This window comes from Manis javanica, chromosome 6, assembly GCF_040802235.1.
Source record: "Manis javanica isolate MJ-LG chromosome 6, MJ_LKY, whole genome shotgun sequence".
In the NCBI taxonomy this organism is placed as follows: Eukaryota; Metazoa; Chordata; class Mammalia; order Pholidota; family Manidae; genus Manis; species Manis javanica.
The window spans coordinates 76707874-76727138 of NC_133161.1; the positions used below are offsets into that span (position 1 = coordinate 76707874).

General features: G+C 38.0%; 1 protein-coding gene and 1 long non-coding RNA gene across 4 annotated transcripts in view; one reads left to right on the plus strand and one right to left on the minus strand.

The window, feature by feature from the left end:
* Nucleotides 1–19265, minus strand: part of GRM3 (glutamate metabotropic receptor 3) — a 217911-nt gene that overhangs the window by 138130 nt on the left and 60516 nt on the right. The window lies entirely within an intron of this gene.
* LOC108402827 (uncharacterized) overlaps nucleotides 1–19265 on the plus strand; it is a 68431-nt gene that overhangs the window by 19328 nt on the left and 29838 nt on the right. The window contains exon 3 of one of the 2 annotated variants that reach the window (XR_005056844.2): nucleotides 13734–14115. The exons of the other annotated variant lie outside the window; for it this stretch is intronic. This is a non-coding gene — a long non-coding RNA (uncharacterized lncRNA). Of the gene's footprint in view, nucleotides 1–13733; nucleotides 14116–19265 lie in introns of those variants that run through there. 2 annotated transcript variants of the gene reach the window in all.

Consider the following 19265-nt stretch of genomic DNA (forward strand, 5'->3'; position numbering starts at 1 on the left):
TAAAAGCTTCAAATATGTGATAATATATAAATTTATAAATTTTAGATTTTTATTAGTATAGACATCTAAAATTTAGATCAGCTCAGGCAAAGGTTCTTCCTTCATAAGGAGAGATTGTTGAATAAAAGTGGACAGAAGAATGAAACAAGATCAAATGATAGCCGCTTGCTGATTATTATTCTGCTGTCTGTCTGTATCTATCAGCTTGTAGGTAGTAAATGCCATTATGAATTTAAATAAAAGTCACTGCTCACCCATACTTGAAAAGAAGTAAGAGGAAACAATTTGGTATATTTCATTGTGGGGACATGGCATTTGAAAGCAATTAAGTTCATTTCTTTGACAATAACATCTCTTTTTGACCTAAACTGAAATGAATTCTGTCCTGTGGTGGGTAACAAGGACTTCGTGGGGTGGTAGCACAGCCCAACAATAAAATAGCCAGACTTAAAACTAAGCAAGTGGTGCACTTCATACTAAGGCCAGCAGCTGAGCTTCATTTTGCACTTACTATGTATTTGAACATGTACTGACTAACTTAATTTTCATTATCCTCTCTGACATCTGTACTACCTATTATGCTCCATTTTACAGACAAGGAGCCTAGGCAAGAAATAACATATAACTAGCCCAAATACACACAGTTTTATAAGTGGGGGAGCCAGAATTTGAACTCAGGTAGCCCAGCCTCAGAATTCTGTTCTGATGTCTACCTACACTTGAAAAGTCAATGTTCGATCTATAAATTGAGAATAACCATTGATCTTTTCAACACTGGTGGAGATACTAAAGGTGAAACTAAACACTTCATTTTTCTTGGCAGGGATAGCTCAAACTCTCTCAACATGGAAATTGGAGATTGTTTTTCCTAATTGCTTTATGCAAATTATAAGTCTAACATTAGGCAAATGAACAAGGAGAAACTATTTTTGCATACAATCTAGAATAGTGGCTAACTGGGTCACAGCACAGAGTGCTTGGCTTCCAGGAGCTCATTGGACTCACACACACATGCAGCTGCTCACGCACATGCTCCCTCCTGCCTGACACTGGATGCCTCTTATTACCTGTGGACAAGGATATTGGGAAAATCTTGGACTCTACAGTCAGACAAAACGGGGTTTGAATCTCAACTTTCTCATTTACTAGGTGTTTGATGTGGACAAATTCCTTAGCATTTCTCAGTCTGAGTTTTCTCACAAGGATATCGAAACCAAAGGTTGCTTTGCTGGTTACATGAAATAATGCATATAATGTACTCAGGAATGTCAAGTACTTAGTAAATATTCTTTTTTTCTATTTCTCTTCTCTTTCCCCCCTCCCTCTTTCCCTTCTCATTCTTATGCCCACCATTCAACTGATATTTTCTTCACATTATATGCTTGCAGCCCTGGACCTCTTTTGATTATCCCAACACCCATCTTGACTGTAACGGAGTTTTTTATATGACTGTAAATATATTTGAGTGCCTCTATCTCCACTTATACAGCTGTCAAAGAGTATTGGTATTTCTCATTTGCATGCAAAGACAGTGTGCTAACAGTTGATCCAGAGCTTTGAAGATGAAAATTGCCATATAACTGCTTGCCACTCTAATTTATTAATCTGTGCTTTGAATGAATTCTTGTTAAAGATGAAACCACTGTTGCTTTCATATATTTTTCTCTTTTCTTTATAATCTCCCTGGCTTTCCCATTGTCATATTCCATCTCACCCCTACTCTTTAGGCCTTTCATATTTAAATGCCACTGCAAGGTGACAAATCCAAATTTTTGCTTTGTGTTCTAAACTATGTGCACTGGCCTTTTAGAGTGAGCTGGCATTTTGGAATTAGGCTCAAGAGTGTATTAGAATTGCTTTTAATAATCACGAGTGAAGGCAGATTTGGTTTTGGAGGCCACCCGTGTGAATTCTCATCTAGGGAGGCCACTGTTTAGATCTCAAACCATTCATTCATTCATTTTATATGCAATACTTAAATATCTGTTTTGTGTCAGGTTCTGTGTTAGGTGCTAAGGATATATGACATGTATACAGATCTGAAAGGATCCTATAGCCTGCAAGAGGAGGCCTTGTAGTGATACGGTAAGAGTGCCTACTCATAATGGCAGACAGCTTACTTATGAAGCCTCATTTAGTCTCAGAAATATCAGATATGGAAACAGAGGTTGAGAGAGATTACATAATGTGCCTATGATCTGAGTCAGTAAGTGGTACAGAAGGACGCAAATCCAAATCTGTCTGATGTTAAAGTGCTTTCCACTATTCTCCACTATTTCCTAACAGATTATTTTGATATTATGTGTAAGTGCAACCAAGGTAACTAAGAGACAATAACTGGTGTTGGCAACTTTAACAACAGCTGTTTCCCAACTACATTTGGCTTTACTGTGCCCCTTGTCCACTGCCTCGTGTGTGTGATTTGCAAACAGGATGACCCCTGCTGGGGGGTAGACAGGCTCGAGCCCCTCTGCTCTGATCAGCTACTTCTGACCAGTATGCTCATCAGGGGCCCAGCAGAGGGAACCACACTAAAGGCAATATTCTAAATCAAGAAAAAGTTGTAGGAATGGGGCAGGGAGTGGGGAATTTTTATCCAAAAATTGTGTCTGTGACAATCAAGTATAAAATGATAGTTTAGAATCCTTTCACGGTGAAACTTCAGCTTAAATAGGACTCCACTTTTAAAATGTTCACTTCTCCAAAGACAGAACAATGTTCTGTATTATTAAGCTCATTGCCTGCAATGTGGTTGTGACTCAAAACATATTTGTTCAGTAGAAAATGAATGAATGTCTGCTGCAGCAAAAGTATATTCCAGAATCATGACTGTGTGCAGTGTGCTCGCTCATTCTGTATTGTTTGGGAATTTTGGGGCACATTGAAAATAGCTGTGTAGACAGTAAGGTGAGGCTCTGTAAATTTTTGAAATGATGCAATGATTGTAAACTTACATAAATGTATTTGATTTAGTAGGTTAATTACTTAGCAGCATTGTTTAGTAGTGAGAAGGATGTGCTCTGGGCTTAGCTTTTATGGGTCCAAGTCCTGGCTCAATCTTTTATTAACTGGGCAACTTTGAGCAAGTTACTTAACCTCTCTAAGTCTCTTTTCTCATCTTATAAGAGGGAAATAATAGTCCTGTGTTCCTCATGTGGCCATATGAGAGAACACATACACACTAAAAGGTTAATTGTCATCATCATTATTATTACTATTTGAGCTGGTTGGTTAAGTGGTGACTAAGGCAAGGTTTCCACAGCACAAGGCTTATAAAGAAAGTTCAGGAAAAATGTGTAGTCATATCAGATAAGAAACTGGGTCAGACCTGGTCCTCTGAGAGGCAGAGGCCAAAATGGGGTTAAATGTACAAGAATTTTATTAGGAGAAATACCCATGTGAGAAAAATGGGGAGATAGCTAGACAAAGCTGGAAGATTCATCAGGCTGATAACAGTCTGAGCTGCAGGAAGGAGAGGGGGAAAGAATGTTGCATAGATGTGCCCTTGACTCTTACGTGACGCAAGAAGGCTTAGCAAGGCTGCCCCAGCGCCCTTGAGTCAAAGCTGACTGTCAGAGGAGTCCCACGTCTCCCAGGAATGGATCTGCCTTTGTATTCCCATCACATTCAGTTACGAGCTGCTAGACCCCCTTTCTCTTTACCTCATTTGGCACAAAATAAATTCTGTATCATATTTGAGTTACTTGTGCCTGGGAAATTGATTTTAACCATCTTTGCATCTCCCACAACTTCCAGCAAAGTACTTCTATGTACATAGAAGATATCTAGATATTAAATAAATGAATTAATTTCTGTGCCAACAATGAGAATGGGCCTCATGGACTTCCAAATACAGATTGTAATTGGCTGAGCTCCCTGCTGTGGGGTTCTAAACTCTAGGCTGCAATTGTACTGAGGTCATGCTTCCCAGAGCTCCTTACTAGCCTATAACTGGGGAATTCAGAGGAAATAAATTTATTATTTATTATATAACATTATATAAAATATAATATTACTTACATTTTTAATAGGTTATATTTGCATAATTTGAATTGCCAGGATAGTAAAAGAAAACAAAAGCTGCATTGGCAGCCTGCTCTCATTATGAAGAAATGTTCTCTCAGTTATCGTATGACTGTGGGCACAAGGCTTTACTCAAAATTGGTTTTGAGATGGAAGAAAGTGCTCATTTAAATTGCAGGGTAAAATGAAATGCTAGTTCCATTTTTAATAGCAAGATACACTCTAATGGTTCTGCAAATCGGTTATTCCCATTGTGTGTCCATGCAGTTAACCCTACTGGGGACAAGTGCTGTTTTCCTAAAGCCATCCAAAGATAATTCACACTTCTTGCAAGTTTCCCTCCCCCCAGTTGTCTCCTATCTCCACCAAGTCTTAGAGTATCCTTTTTAATATCCTTTCTGATAATCTTTCAGTTATAGACGCTTATGGTAAAATCCAGATATGTAAACTAATTAAAAAAAATCTCAGCATTCCTTGATCTGTGGAACTTATTTTACTTTGGTTATCTATTAATATGATGTCACTTCCAGGTCTAAAGTGACCCCTCAGGAAAACAGATGACTTGCTCAGTGGGCAGGTCTGGGCTGGTTCCAGCATTTGGAATGTCCTTCTCTTGAGAGGAATGGAAGGAGAAGGACTCCATTTGCCCCATTGGTGAAGGTTCCAGGAGTTGGGGCTGATGGAATGGGTGTTTCTCACCTCTTACTGCAAGAATGTGGAAATTGCAAGGCTGCATAAAGCCGACCAGCAAATTGGAAGCTTGGTCAGGTGTGCCAGAGAGGGCTGCTCACATGCGTCACCAGCCTGAGGGCCCCAAATGGTCTCTCACGGGATCGGTGAGTGGGTGGTCTGAAAGAGGGGTACTGCGAAGCAGTGGTTCTGAGGAGTGGGTAGCGTGGGTGTCTGGGGCAAGCTGTGGAGCAGTGTGGCTGGGTTGGGTGGTGGGGGACTCACTGCAGTCACAGGGACTGGAAGGAAGGCAGAGAATTGGAGTAGCTGAGAAACTTTCAAATGCAAAGGACAGCACGGACTAGGACTCCAGGTCTGGAACTGGAAGTGCAGGACCAAGCTCGGGACTCTGTTAACTGCACTGAAGCCACAGCATACACGAAACCTAAGCATGAGATTGTTTGCCTATAAGTGAACGATGAAACCTTGACTGTATCACTTAGTAGTTCAGGCACTGAAGCAAAATGTTTGTGAGACTTTCATAATACTGTTTTTTGCAAAACTTTAAAAGAAGGCTAAAAATTCAGACATTTTCTTCAATGGTAGTGAGAGAAAGGGAGAAAGAGAGAGAGAGAGAGAGAGAGAGAGAGAGAGAGAGAGAGAGAGAGAGAGAGAGAGAGATTGAGATTGAGATTTGAGCTACTTAGCTAATTGTCAGGTACTTTCTTATTCTTTGCTTATATACAAAGCCTTAAGCCAAGGTGATCAATATTTTAAACTCTATAAACGTATGCTCAGCCTAGATTCTGGCCAGCTTCAGTTATGTTCTGAAGAGGAGACCTCCCTAATGATGCAAAATGAGGAGTTACACCCTCATTACCTTGAAACTGATTTGCTTCTGGATGAATTTCTTTAGCTCTATTCTTCCAGTAATGGACTGGGCAAGTTCTTGCATCGTACCAAGGGGAAATGTGTTTAAATCCAGCTCTGGGTTGGATTAGCTGATGTGGCGTCTGATCCTCTGCCAGATGTCTGTCCCCAGCTGGCAAAGCTCTCCGCCTCCTTTTCAGAGCTTGCCAATGCCAAGCTTCCTGCCAGCAGGAGCTGAGCTCCCCTCAGTGGAGGGCAATATGCCCTCCATCAGCATTTAGATTCTTGTGTGAAGACATTCATGGACAAAACTCCCTGCTGCTTCTCATATGCCAGTCTGTTTTTGGAATTTCCCAGACATCTCCTGAAATGATAGACTTCTGTGTGTGGCCACTGCAGGGTGGAGGGCTTGCGGGTCTGCTGATACAGGCCGGAGAGGCTGACGGGTGTGGAGCCTGAATGTTTACAGACCTTGTTCCCAGAGATCTTCAAGTGTCAAGACAGGGCTTATGGTTCTTGACATGTGGCCCAGGGGATTTCATGAGAAAAAGGATGAATATTTTCCTTTCTTGGAAGCCACGTAGTGCCATGGTTAAGGGCATAGGTGCTTGAGCCAGAGATCCTGGGTTAGAATCCCAGCTCTATCAGCTGCTAGCACTGGGGTAGATTCACTGGGTGATGTTGGACTAATTACATAACCTACAGGTACTTCACTCTTATCGTTTGTATAGAAGAAGAAACAATAGTACCTATTTCATAGGGTTTTTGTGAAAATTAAATGAGCAACTCTTTGTAAAGGGCTCGCAGCAGTGCCTAGCACACCCTAAATCTGATAAAATTGTTGATTAAATTAACCAAGTTCATATCCCTCAGGTTATTGAATGAAAACAAATACTAATTATTAGAGATAATGAAAGTATTCTGTTTGAATACTAGAAAGTAATAACTATAGTTACTGCTCATTATCTACAGTTATCCCTGCTTGCCATCGTCTAAATAGTATGCCAACCATTTTACATAATAATGATGAAAAGGTGCCTAGCACTTGCATGTTGCAGGCACAATTCCAAGCTACTTCAGCTAGTTTACTCCTTGGTTCCTCACAACAACCTAGAGGGGAGTACATACATGCCATTATTATTATCATCCCCATTGCATTTATGGGAAAACTGAGGCAAGATGTTAGATAGCCTACCCAAGATCCTATTGCCAAGAGCAGAACAAAATTTTGAATCCAGGCAGAATGGTTCCAGAGTCTGTGTTCTTAACCATAGTACAAACTGCCTTTCATGGAACCCCTCCTTAATTTATCATAGCAATCTTATGAGGAATTATAAGTTATACCCTCCCTTTATAGAGGCTAAAACTAACGCTTAGAGAGGTTAAACAAGTTGCCTAAATTCACACTGCAAGTAAGTGGAGGAATACTTACATTCAAGACAATTTGCTAAACATGCAGAATAAAATAAAGATAAATTATGGAAATCTGACAAGTCTGAATGTACAGATGGGGGAGAAGTAGAAGGGAGGGGAAAACAGAACAACATATTTGTTATCAGTGGTGCTCTAGAAAATTCAAGACATAGAACATGTACCATATGCTTAAGGACTTTCTAGAGAAGTGTATTTTTAAAAACTCATCAAGAAATTATATCTGTTTTTAGCTACTCTTGCTAAGGCGAAATTCTTTTCAGTGTCTGTTTTTAATCTCCTAAGTGGTTGTTATAGGTCTAATTCTGTCTTCTAGGGAAGTGTATTTCCTCAAAGAACATTTTAAAATGCAGCGAAGTTGTGTTCGATGTTATAATGTTCAGTGAACAAATCTGAGTACAAAGTTGTATGACAACTTCTAGGTAAAAATATTCAGCCATATGGACAAATCCCTGGAAGGGAATACAAAGTAATGAAAGAACTTGTCCTATAAAGGTGGTGAAACTGTGATTTACAAAATGTTTTTCTTTTAATATTGCTATTATTTGATAATTTAAGAAGATAATTGTAAAAGTCAGCCCATATTGCCAATATTGACTGATGGTAACTGTCCCCACTTCAAGAGCATATGCCCAGAGTACTAGGGTAACCAGAATCTGCCCCCTCATTTCACGGTACACTTGATGAGCAGGTCCATACGCCCCCAGGTGAGCCTTGCTCTCCTTTGGTTCTTCGTTTTCGTTAGTGTCATGAACTTGATTTGCAGAATCTTCTGTTTGAGCATTTGCACTTAGAATACAGTCCTCCATAAAACCCTTCTTGGAACCGAACATTCTTGAAGTTATCACCCCTCTTCTGAACTCTTACTGTCTGTAATGGCCATTCAACACATGTGACCTGTGATGTGTCCATCTTCCTTACCTTTGACATCGTGGTCTGTGTTACACTCTTCCTTGCATCTTGCTTGATAGCTTACAAATTGCAGAGGAAATTTTATATGTAATTTTGTTGATGGAGATAACAAGGAGTTATGAAAAAGAAGGGTCTTTTTTCCCCTTACTTTAAACTTCAACGAATATTTCTAGCCCTACATTGTACCTTTATCTTGAAAGAATGTTCTAAAATATAAGGATGTCAGATGAAAATGGTCTAACCTTTTGATGAATTCACTGTAAATGATGTTTCTTAGTAATTTTCACTTTATTCTTAGAATTAGAAATATAATGCTTAAAATTTTTGTTCAAATAGTCCATAGATCTGTAAAAGTGAAGTTTAAGTTTTATCAACTGGGTGATTACTTTCAGATGAGCTGAAGGCTGACAGCATTTATGGTATTTTGCCACTTCTGTGTTTGCTTTAGTCTTTTATAGACTCACCTTGCAGTTTTATATTCTAACTTCATCAGCACAATTTTGCCTTATGGTCTTTAAGAATCGTATAGAAATTCATGGGGGTTTATAGACAAATTTGCCTGAAGAATAGAGATGAGACCTATCAGATATCATTTATGTTTTGGATGCTTGGTGATACAAGATTATTGGGCAGCCACAAGAATAAAAATTAGAAACTTGACAAAATAATTCCTATTTCATTTTTTACCTTTTTCTTATGTTTTCAACATTTTGTCTAAACAAGTACTTCTCAAAATGACAAGTGCAAAACAAAGGGAAAACTTTGATGTTCTTTTATTGCCAGATTTGATAGTATAAGTATATGTGCATGGGTCAACATGGGTTTTTTTTTTTCCTTAAGCTTCTAGAGCTCTGCTTGCTCACATCTCAGTGCATGATGACTTGGATCATGCTGCCAGTTCAGCCTTGGCTTCCTCTTTCAACAAAATGACTTTCAAATTACTTGTCCATTGTGAAGAATTTGTCTTGAAGGTGGGAAACCGAGATGGCTCTCTCCATTCTCCAGTGAAGGAACCTATATGTTGTTGCCAATTGACTAACACTTCACTTCTCTGAGATGTAATGAAAGCCATTTTTTGAGTTTCACTTTAATGGGAAAATAAATGGTCCAAAGATTGAAAAATAAATGACACTGAAAGAAGAAGGAAGGCAATTTAAAAGAAAGAAGAAAGAAAGAAGGAATGAAGAGAGCAATTGCTGGGAATATTTAATTGGAATAGTTTATGACATCATTGATATTATAACATTGTCCACCAGACACCATATGCATGTCAAAATATAATCTGTTATATTTAAGCTCCCTTATTAAATCTTTTTGATTTCTGAAAAATGCTGCATATATAGAAATAAGGAGGGTGGAACTGTACATGATTAGGAAGTAGATGCCTATATTCACTTAGCCTAACAGTATATTCAAACCATTCTCAAGATTTAAAGGAATTAGTTCAGTGAACATTGGTTGGCTTGCCCTTAGTTCCTAGACGTTTGCACACTTGAGATTTCTCTAAATCCCAAACCTTTGAGAATATAGAGAAAAGGAAACTGTATTAATGAATGTTTGACACAGTCTGAACTGAATGAGGAAAGGTAATCTCTAAAGAAATTTCAAAGAAACAGGAGAAAAGAATGTTTATTTCCATGTAAATGTATTCAAAAGTCTAGGCTTTTCAGTCTTCCAAGGTGTAAGAATTAATTATCAGCTTTCAAAAGCAAAATTTGTTCATGGTAAGAGTTATAGCTATGATAATCCTTTAGGTGGAAAATTCATGAAATTAATACTGAGTTGATTAAAATTGAGTAAATCACCATTCTTTACTGTATTGCAAACTACCAAATGTTTGATGTTCCCCTTTGGAGGCATGTCTGTGAATAGTATTAAAGGTTGCTGTTTAATATGTTCTGGTATAGTAAAAATACATCAGAAAGGATGATTTCTTGTAACCCAAATGTTCTGAATCTTTAAAGAACTATTGTGATATGGACCAAAAGCAGTATTGGTATCATGGATAATTATAAATGTGTTCTTAGAAATTAATTATAAAACTGCTCTAGTCAACCCAAAAAAGACCTAATCAAAACTGAAGAATAATTTATTCCACTTTTTTTCTCTACAACTGTAAAAAAAAAGTTTAGCTTTAAAATATGTTTTGATAACTAAGAAGAAATGAGAAAAACACTTGTACTTTTTATTAATAGGCTATATGAAAATATTTTGTTGTACTAAATTTTGTTGTATTTAAATAAGGCTCCCTGTGAAATATGGACAGGGTCTGAATTGATAGAGTAAGACAATACATAATATCTGTAATCTTTACCTGAGTTGGAGAGATGACTTAGGATCAAAAGGAAGGGCAAAAATAATGGAATAAAACTTTTTAAATAAGAGCAAATCAGGTAAATTTTAGTGCTTGTTTTTTTTTTTTTGGGGGGGGTTGCATTTTGTAAAGGTCTCAAAGCTTCAGTTTATTTTAAAGGCCTTTGAACATACATGTTTTGTGCCTTCTAGGGCAGGTTAAGACTAGAAAGGACCGTATTAAAAGGCATTAACACATTTTACTTTTTCTATTCCATTTTCTGCTTCAGTTAAAGGGATCAATGGTGAAGCGGTGTGTTTCTGTGGAAAACATTCAATGGAACTGTGATTTTTTGACTATGCCATCAACTTTCCATGTGTTTTCTGATGAATCATTCCACTTGGCTGAATTCAAGTTTAGTCAAAGATGAATTGGATTGAATGAATGAATGTCCTTTCCTAGAGAACAAAGTGGAAATTTCCCTCATGTTCTTTTGGCAGTTGAAATACAGGATACAGGCATTACATAGGCTGCAAATGACATTTCACTCCTGGCAGCAAAGGTGTGAAACAGGTGGAAGGTCTTGCCTTTCTTAATTGTGGCTTTTATTAAACCATCATTTTATCTCCAAGGGGCAAGTGGCTCCCTGTTCCAAATGAAAGTTACAGTTTGAAGTAAGACAACTCACATACTTTATGTGTGAGAAGAGACCAGAAATTTTGGAAAAGGCATATGAAAAAAGTGGGAAGAAGTGAGACATTTGGAAATAATCTTTGTAGGCTGATTATTTAGCCAAGCTGAGCAAATTTCAGCTAACTGCCTAAACTTGGATCTCCCCAGTGGCAGGACCTTTCCCAGTTACACATCCATGTAGATTTAGGGCCAAGGTCTTCCTTGATTACTGACATATTCTTCTGTTTTGTTTCGATGACCTTTGGATGCAAGCTTCTTCTAGGACTCTTCGTCACATTTGTCTCTCCTCTGTGTATTCAGTCTCTTTGCTTCATTATCTAGGACTGAATTTCAAGATCATTCTCTCAGAGAAACTCCAAATATGTTGAAACCCCATGAAACTGTCACACTGCAACTTAATACAGGGCAGATAATCCCACCTCTTTGAGGGAGTGGAATATTAAGAGACATTGGTGAGTAGGGTATTGTGAAGTAATCCTTAACAAACAAAAGCTTTGCCCATCTCTAGGTGGAATTTTCGGGGAATGACTTGAGGATTTGTGCTTTGACATAGAGTTAGAGCTGATAATTTAAAAAACTAAATTAAATTTTACAAAATCATTGACATAGGAAAGGCTCAGATTCCAGAGATACCTTTTTAAGACATACAGCTGGGAAAGATGAAAAACATATTTTGTCTCATTGTCAAGGTCTTCAGTGGGAAAAACCACAGGTAGTCATTAGATGTGTCCCCAAAACATGAAAACAAGTTCGTCTCTGAGATTGTTTGTTCAGCTCAAGAAAGTTTATACAGCTTGTGGGAAATCATTTCCTAGGAGAGTGTTCTCTTTTATGTTTGTTGTGCCTGATTTTTCTTTCCTCCTGAAGAGTAACTCTAATGTCCCAACTGTCAGTTACTTTTTGACACAATAGACTCACTGTTGAACCTGGCATTGTATCACTTTCCTTGGTTTAGGGAATTGTGTTCAGGTGCTAGAATTGTTACTCAAGTGTTACCTGGTACTGAAGTGTCTCCCAGGGCCAAATGCTATGTTAAAAAAAAGAGAAACAAAAATTCAAAAAAGAAAGTGGGTAAGATGAAGATAAAGAGTATTCTGTTTATTCTTGCCAAGAATATCAGCAAAAGGAGAATGATAATTGAATCCTTCAGGGAGTCTAAAGCTGAGCTTCAGCTCAGGGTTCAGAATCTCATTGGAATATGAATCCTATATCTTTAAGGACTGTGGTGGAATCTTAGATTTTCAACAATGTGATAACCCTGTGTTCTCTGTTTCTGAATAGGCCTTGAGAGCTTGCTTGTTGGGGGGCATCTAGCAGGGATATGTGGCTACTTATAAAAGTCTGACTTACGGACAGTCCTGTTCCACCTGGGTACATTGTGCTGTGTCCCCAGAAGGGTATACACAACAGGGTGCAGCAGGAGAGGAAGCAGTGGGCCTCGCCAGCCAGTTAGATGAGCTGTAGCTGTCCCAGGAAGGAGTGAAGATAATTTAGAAATTTGTCTCCTTTTCCTTTTCTGTTATATGGCCTCACACTTACTTGCACTCCAGTAGGGTATCTTCTACGTTTTTAGAATAAAGACTGTAAGAATGACTTTTCTAGAAAACGTAGGTCTAGTCCTGGCTCTGCCAAGTGCTTCCTACCTGCATGACCTTGGGCGAGGTCCCGCCCTCTCTGCTCCTCAGTGTCCTCCTCTGTGTACCAAAGTGAGGCCTGATGCCATCATGCTTACCTCACCGTATCATTGTGCAGGGCCCATGTGACGATCATATGGATAGGAAAGTCTGTACAACTATGCGATGTGTCAACTCTGTATAAAATGCATAATTCTTTTTAATTCAGCAAAGCCCACTCTGCCTCAGCTTCAGCCAATATGCCCTCAAAATAAATGACCATTCTTAAAAATTGTGTAATATTTATAGATGTATAGATTTTTGTTTCCCCTAAAAGTTTTCCTTTTGAGCCCAAGATTTTGAAGGTCAGTTAATAAATTGGAGTAGTTATGGTTGGCTGTCTTTCCCAGTTTGAATAAATAGGATTTAGTAAACAGTGCAAGAAGATAAAGTAGCTGGGCAGGTTATGGGTGATTCAAGATGAATTATGTTTTCTTTGTTTTTAAATTAAATTGAATCTCATGTAGAAAAGAAAGGAGACACAGTCTGAGCAATGGCATGCAATAAAACTAAACTTAAATTGCCTTGACATCTAGGACCACCAGAGAGATTTCCTCAACTTTTTTTCATTATCAGAATCTACCAGTTGGAATTTGTCTTATTTTATCCAAATGAATTTAGCTTCAAATTTTAATCTCTGGATTCTATGCTCAGAGGCTCTTAAACTCATTCTCATGAATCGCTTCTAAATTATAGCAATTTCTTTTACCCAATAGATTAGCAAATTGTTTTTTGGGTTGTTATAAGTTCTAGTTACTATTTGTGTATCATATACAGTAACAAGAATATAGTGAAATACATTTAAATTGGACATGTTTAACTGATTATATTTAGTTTCTTACTAGTTATCAGTTTCTTGTGATGAAAAACAATTTTACTGAAAACCTGTGTTTTCCATTTTAATTCTGGGTAACAATGTAATTATGGTGTGAATAGTAGTAAAACCTTCCTAATTTGGATTGTGTCTGGGAGTATGCAAATGCCAAAGTGTAGGACATTTAAGTTTAAACGCAGTTCTTTGCATTTATGACTAACCTCAGTTATTCTCAAGTTCTCAAGTTGAAATCATATATTCTAAATTAGTAGAGGATAAGTGGTACTGTTATTAATGTAAATCAAGTGCTTTTGAGTTGATATATCTCAGAACATTTGTGTTTATTTTTTTCTAGCCACCAAGAAGGACATAAGAGAGCAGAAACAATAATTTCCCTTGAGTGACCGCAGTTGTACTGCATTATTACAGAATGTCCAGGACTCGCTGGATGACATCAAGAAAATGATCCCAGTATTGGACTGTGCTCTACTTTCTAGCTTCCTTCACTGTGTTCTGTGTCAAGATATTGGGACATAAATAAGATAACTGTCTGGCTTCACTGAATAGTGTGAGGCAATTTTTGCTCAGGCTGAGAAAGGTAGAAATCACTTTCCAAGGCAGTTTCAGGGTTGTTAATTAAAACACAGTGCAAATTAGAGTGAAAAATTAAAGTTGCGGTTCGTAGTTGGGGACCAACAGGAGGCTTCTCCTGAGAATTTGAAAATAAGATTGTGGGCTCTAGTTTCACTTCACACTTGAAGATCAGAACAGAAATCTCCCACATTAACCACTTCAGCAGAAAGAGGTTCTACAGAGCAGCTGGAAAACTTCCTTTTAATGAATTCCTTTTAGTTTGAACTCTTTTAGTTTTGATTTCATCCTGCTCAGATTATTTTCTGATTATGAATTGTCTTCCTGATCAGGTCTCTCCAAAGGCAGCATCTGGGCAGGTTATGTAGAATTAGGTACTCATGTACTCCTGTCTCCAAGATCATTGTTTCTTCATGCATGTTAGTAAAATAGCCTTCTGACTTTTAGACATCAGTTTCATGAACTTGGTTAAAGAAAATCCCACTTAGAGATGGACCTGCTCTCAATGTGTGGGAAATATCCTGGGGCACTGCTGGTCTCAGGACTGTGATAAATTCACCAAGATCATAAACAGCACACTGGGAAACCTGCGCTCCTAATCACCCATCAAACAGAGATCTTTGCAGAATTGGACATTCATTGAGGCCTCTAAAAATAAAAAATTAACATTGAATGAGGTCAAGGTTTTCTTGCGTCTAAACAGGGATGTTGTTAATAATATGTTTTTTTTTCCTCCCCCCTTACTTCTTGGGAAATGCTAGTTCTCATGACATAAGTTTTTTCTCTACATTGTAATTTTTTCTTGGCCAAATTCCTCCATAACTATTTTGTTAAATTTTGGCTGAACTGGACCTCATACTGAAATCTGTTGTCTTGTCTACTTCAGCATGGGATAGACTGTAAAATTTACTTTCCTATGAAAATATAACTTTTTTTGAAGGAAGTAAGACATGTTCAAAATTTGGAAAACAAAGGAAAATAAAAGAAGAAAATACAAACGCTCTGTAAATACCACCACCTGTAGGTACTCTGTGCTTTTTAATAAACTCATTTGTTTCTCAGGACCAATTTTAAATTTGACCCCTGTTGAGGTGTTCTGTCATTCACTGGGGACACAATGATGTTAAGGAGGGAGATGGTGTTTTAGGAATAGCCATTAAGAGTCCTAGATGTTATTACACCACTAGAACAAACAGTCCAATGAACCGTTCAGAGTCAGGTTCAGGCTGGACCTGTGATGCCCACATATAGGTTGATAACTGGAGACTTAAGATGAAATAGGTATTGTCTCTAATTATCCTACATAAGCTGGTAGGTTGTAGTTTCCACTGATCAACTGAATTGAGAGAAAATTCCATTTATTTTTTTAAGGTAGTTGATGTAATTTGAGTGAATTTTCCTTCTGAATCTCAGTCTCTCCTAATTAATAAGCAGGTCACAACCTAATTAATAAGGGTCACTTTCCTGAAGCAGTCTAATGGCATTTCCCCCCTGTATTTCTCTTTTACGGTCAAACTTTGACTTACGACTTTGAAATCTCAGGTTTTGTGTATGTGATTTAAGATCTTCAGAGGCTTGTAAAGAATTCATTAGTGTACCCTCTCTGGGTAATAGCCTCAACACATTTACATAACTGAACAGTTTCCTAGTAAAGAAACATACCTATAGGGGGACTGAGTTTTCTGAACGTCATATGCATGGAATACAAAATGAATCTCTCTGACCCTGTGGAGATGAGGAAACCATAAACACGGCCACTGTGTTCCTGCTGTGGAGATGTGTTCCCAACGGCCTTTTGAGTTTGAGTGGGAACCACTCTTGTTCTTTGTCTTAATCAGGTATTAATTAACACTTCAGCAAGCATTCACCATTTTTTCTAGCTTTTGAATTAAAAAATTGTACTTGAAAATGTGCATTTGTGCTTTAGGGCTCCAGGTATTTTAAAATTAAAGAAAAAAATCAACTCCTCGTATGTTTCAGGCAAGGAGCTACCGTGCCAAGTCAAAGAGCTGTGTGGAAGAGGAGGGGGCTTACTTTTAGTTTTCTTTGACAGGTGGTTTGAGGGATACTTTGCTCTGAAACTGCCAACAGTAGATTTTGGGGTAGGCCCAATGGTTCTTTGTCATAGATATATGTTCATACTTGGTTCAGGGAGGAGGGGCCAGGGAAGCGTTGCTAAATCTCTTAGTTCAGTTGTTTCTTCCAAGTCATCAAAATACTTGCTATTATAGGAAATGGATGGAGTACAAGAAATTATAGCTAACATGTCTGTTTTAGGTTAATTCTCTGCCTCTGAATAGACATATTCTTAGCTCAGACTCCTTTTTTCCATTTCATATTAAAATATTGGTCAAGTTACTGAAACCCTCTGAGCCTCAGTTTCTTAATCTGTGAAATGAGGATAATGACATAAGCCTACAGAATTGTGAGGATTAGTGAGAGACATGAAGTGGTCAGCAAAGTTTGTCCCTTGCTTTTCTGTCCCCAGACATTTTCTAAACCAGAGATAAAAGCTAGTGTTTTATAAGGGTTTTGTAATTCCATGGAGGGAGTTATTGCCTCTTAGGGCTGAATAAATATCATGTACTACATTAGGTATAGTCTGTGAAAGCAAGCTTGCACAGGGATTTCAATTTTGCAGTAGGAAATTTGTTTCAAATTAAATAATACTTATTAACTCTAAATTGTGAACTTAAACATCAGCAATAGTTATGAAGTTAATGTAAACATTTCTTAAATTATCTCACTTTTAAGATTAATTCTGGACTCAAATTTTAGGATGATTGATCATATGGGAAAAAAGAGAGAAAAAGAACCCTCTTCTTTTTCATCTCAAGAATGAGCATCAGCTTTCCAGCCTCTGACAAATCAGGTCTAAACTCCTCTTGGGGGTTAAGCTTCTCTGTAAACTGACCTTGACTTATTTTCCTGTCCTTTCCCAATTCAGCTGTATTGCTTGAGTTGGACTGGTCTTTCTGTTGGTTCTGTCTACAAGCCATGTCTATTTTTATCTTCTGATTTTTTTCTTTTTTGGCTTACTCTTAATCCTACACTATGAATGTCTTAGTTTTTCCTGTTTATGATGTTCTCAACTTTCAAAGCCCCTGTATGAGGGCAGACCATTACATTTATTTGGATTTAGAGTTTAAAATTTTCCTCTCCCTTTCCCTCTCAACTCATTTCTCTCCTCTTGTTGCTTCCTTTTCTTTCTCTGTGTATACATTTCCTTAAGAATAGCTTGATTGTTTAGACATGATTATAGTCAAAGTCTTGTTCCTTAAAAACCTCCCTTGGAAGAAATCTAAGAAACAGGCACCTTGTTTCTGTGTTCCCTCTATGTGATGGGGATCCAAGAGTAAGAGAGAAGATGGAACAGAGGCAGGACATCAAGAACAGCACAGTGGTTAAGGTGATGGGCTTTGGCACCATGAAGTCCCGGGCTGGAATCCTGGTCTTAGTTTTCATATCAGTAAAATGGGTTTAATGGAAGCTACCTCATAACGTAGTGTGGGTAAGATGTCTAACTCAGTGATGTTTGTGGTGGTGGTGATTGTTATTAATGTATGCTTGCTGAAAGCAAGGGATGCACTTCGACTTTATGAAAGAGCTGGGCCATCAACAGTATGGAAATGAATCAATGGCATATGGCTTTCCAATTGCCACTGTAACAGATCACCACAAATGTGGTGGCTTAAAATCCTCATGCAGTCCTGGAGGTCAGGAGTCTGAAATGCATGTGAGGGCCTCAAGTCTAGGTGTCAGCAGGGCTGTGTTCTTTTCTGGAAGCTCTAGGGGAAAATCCATTTCTTGTCTCTTTCAGCTTCTAGAGGCTTCTAGAATTCCTTAGGTTGTGGCTATATCACTCCAGTCTTTATTACAGTTGTCACATTTCTTTCTCCTCTCTGACCCTGTGGGGTCCCTTGAAATTGCATTGGACCCACCTGAATGATTCAGGCTTATCCCCCCCATCACAGATTGTTAATTACACCTGCAAAGTCCCTTTTTCCCGTGTACAATGTTTACGGGTTCTGGGGGTCAGGATGTGGGCACCTCTGGGGGTGGCCAGGGATTATTGTTTACCTCAGGCAGACTGAGCGCCTTGGTGCAAAGTAAGCTAGAGAGGCCAGCAGGTAACCTGCGTGTTAAACAGAGAACAGCAAGTGCTCACAGGAAGGATTGGTTGGTCAGCTTTGACTAACAGCAGAGTAAACTGTTCCAACAGGTCTATTTGTTTTTCTAAGTGGAAATTAATGAAATATGTATTTCTCTAGGCAAAAACATCTTTGTGTTAAAAGCTTTATTTATTATGGGTGTTATCACTTTTCTCTTAGGAGCTCCATGATTGATTTCTACTACTTGAAAAGGACCATGGTTCTCTCAGTGGCACCTGCCTTAGATTCTGATGTGTGTGCTCTGGGGGAAGAAGCCTGTCTTGTTTGAATGTCTAATAACACTGACAGATCACCTATATCATTACTACCATTTTTCTGTTTTGAAAACTAAAGTTTAGAAGCCTTAAGTAACTTGCTTACAATATCATAGCAAGGAAATTGTGGTTCATGATTTTCAGCCATGTCATAGCTGATGCTAAAGCTCAGCTTTCTCTCCTTTAATAAATTGCCTCTATAGAGTGAATGACCAAATTCATCTCTGAAGTTGCTTAATCAGTAATAATAGGGCTAGTATCTATGTCTCTTTGTCCCATGCCCTATATCGAGACCCTTCTCTAGATCATTTCTATTTTATTTGTTCTATAAAATCAGAATTTTATTATATTTAATATAGTTCCACCTAGTAGTATACCTCATTTTATTGTTTTTAATTATAATTTACCTATGCAACTTGAGGGCTGGGTGTGGGTCTCCTGGTGTCTGTCCTTTTGTACCCCTTTCAGAATTTAGCATGTTGTTACCATATTAAACATAAAAAATATACTCAGAACTGAATGAACAGACTGGAGAGATCTTAATTCCAGGCCTTATGTAATTTTAATTCTCAGAATTGAAACAAAATCTGCTCATGCAACTATAAAATCAGATATTCTCTTTATAATGAACACCTTTCCAAAATCTTTTATCTATTTATAGGAGAAAGGAAATGGATCATTTCCCATGACAACTTCTCTATTTTTAATCCACCACCAAGCTCATTGTCTTTCTTGTCTACAGCTCAGTGAACTTCAGTTGGGGGAAAAAAGGGATAAATAAATCAGCAAGGTAATTGAAGTCCATTTGTGGGCTCTTTTATTTTAGGATATTTGTCCAGGAATCAAGCAAATGAATACTTTTAAGGACTT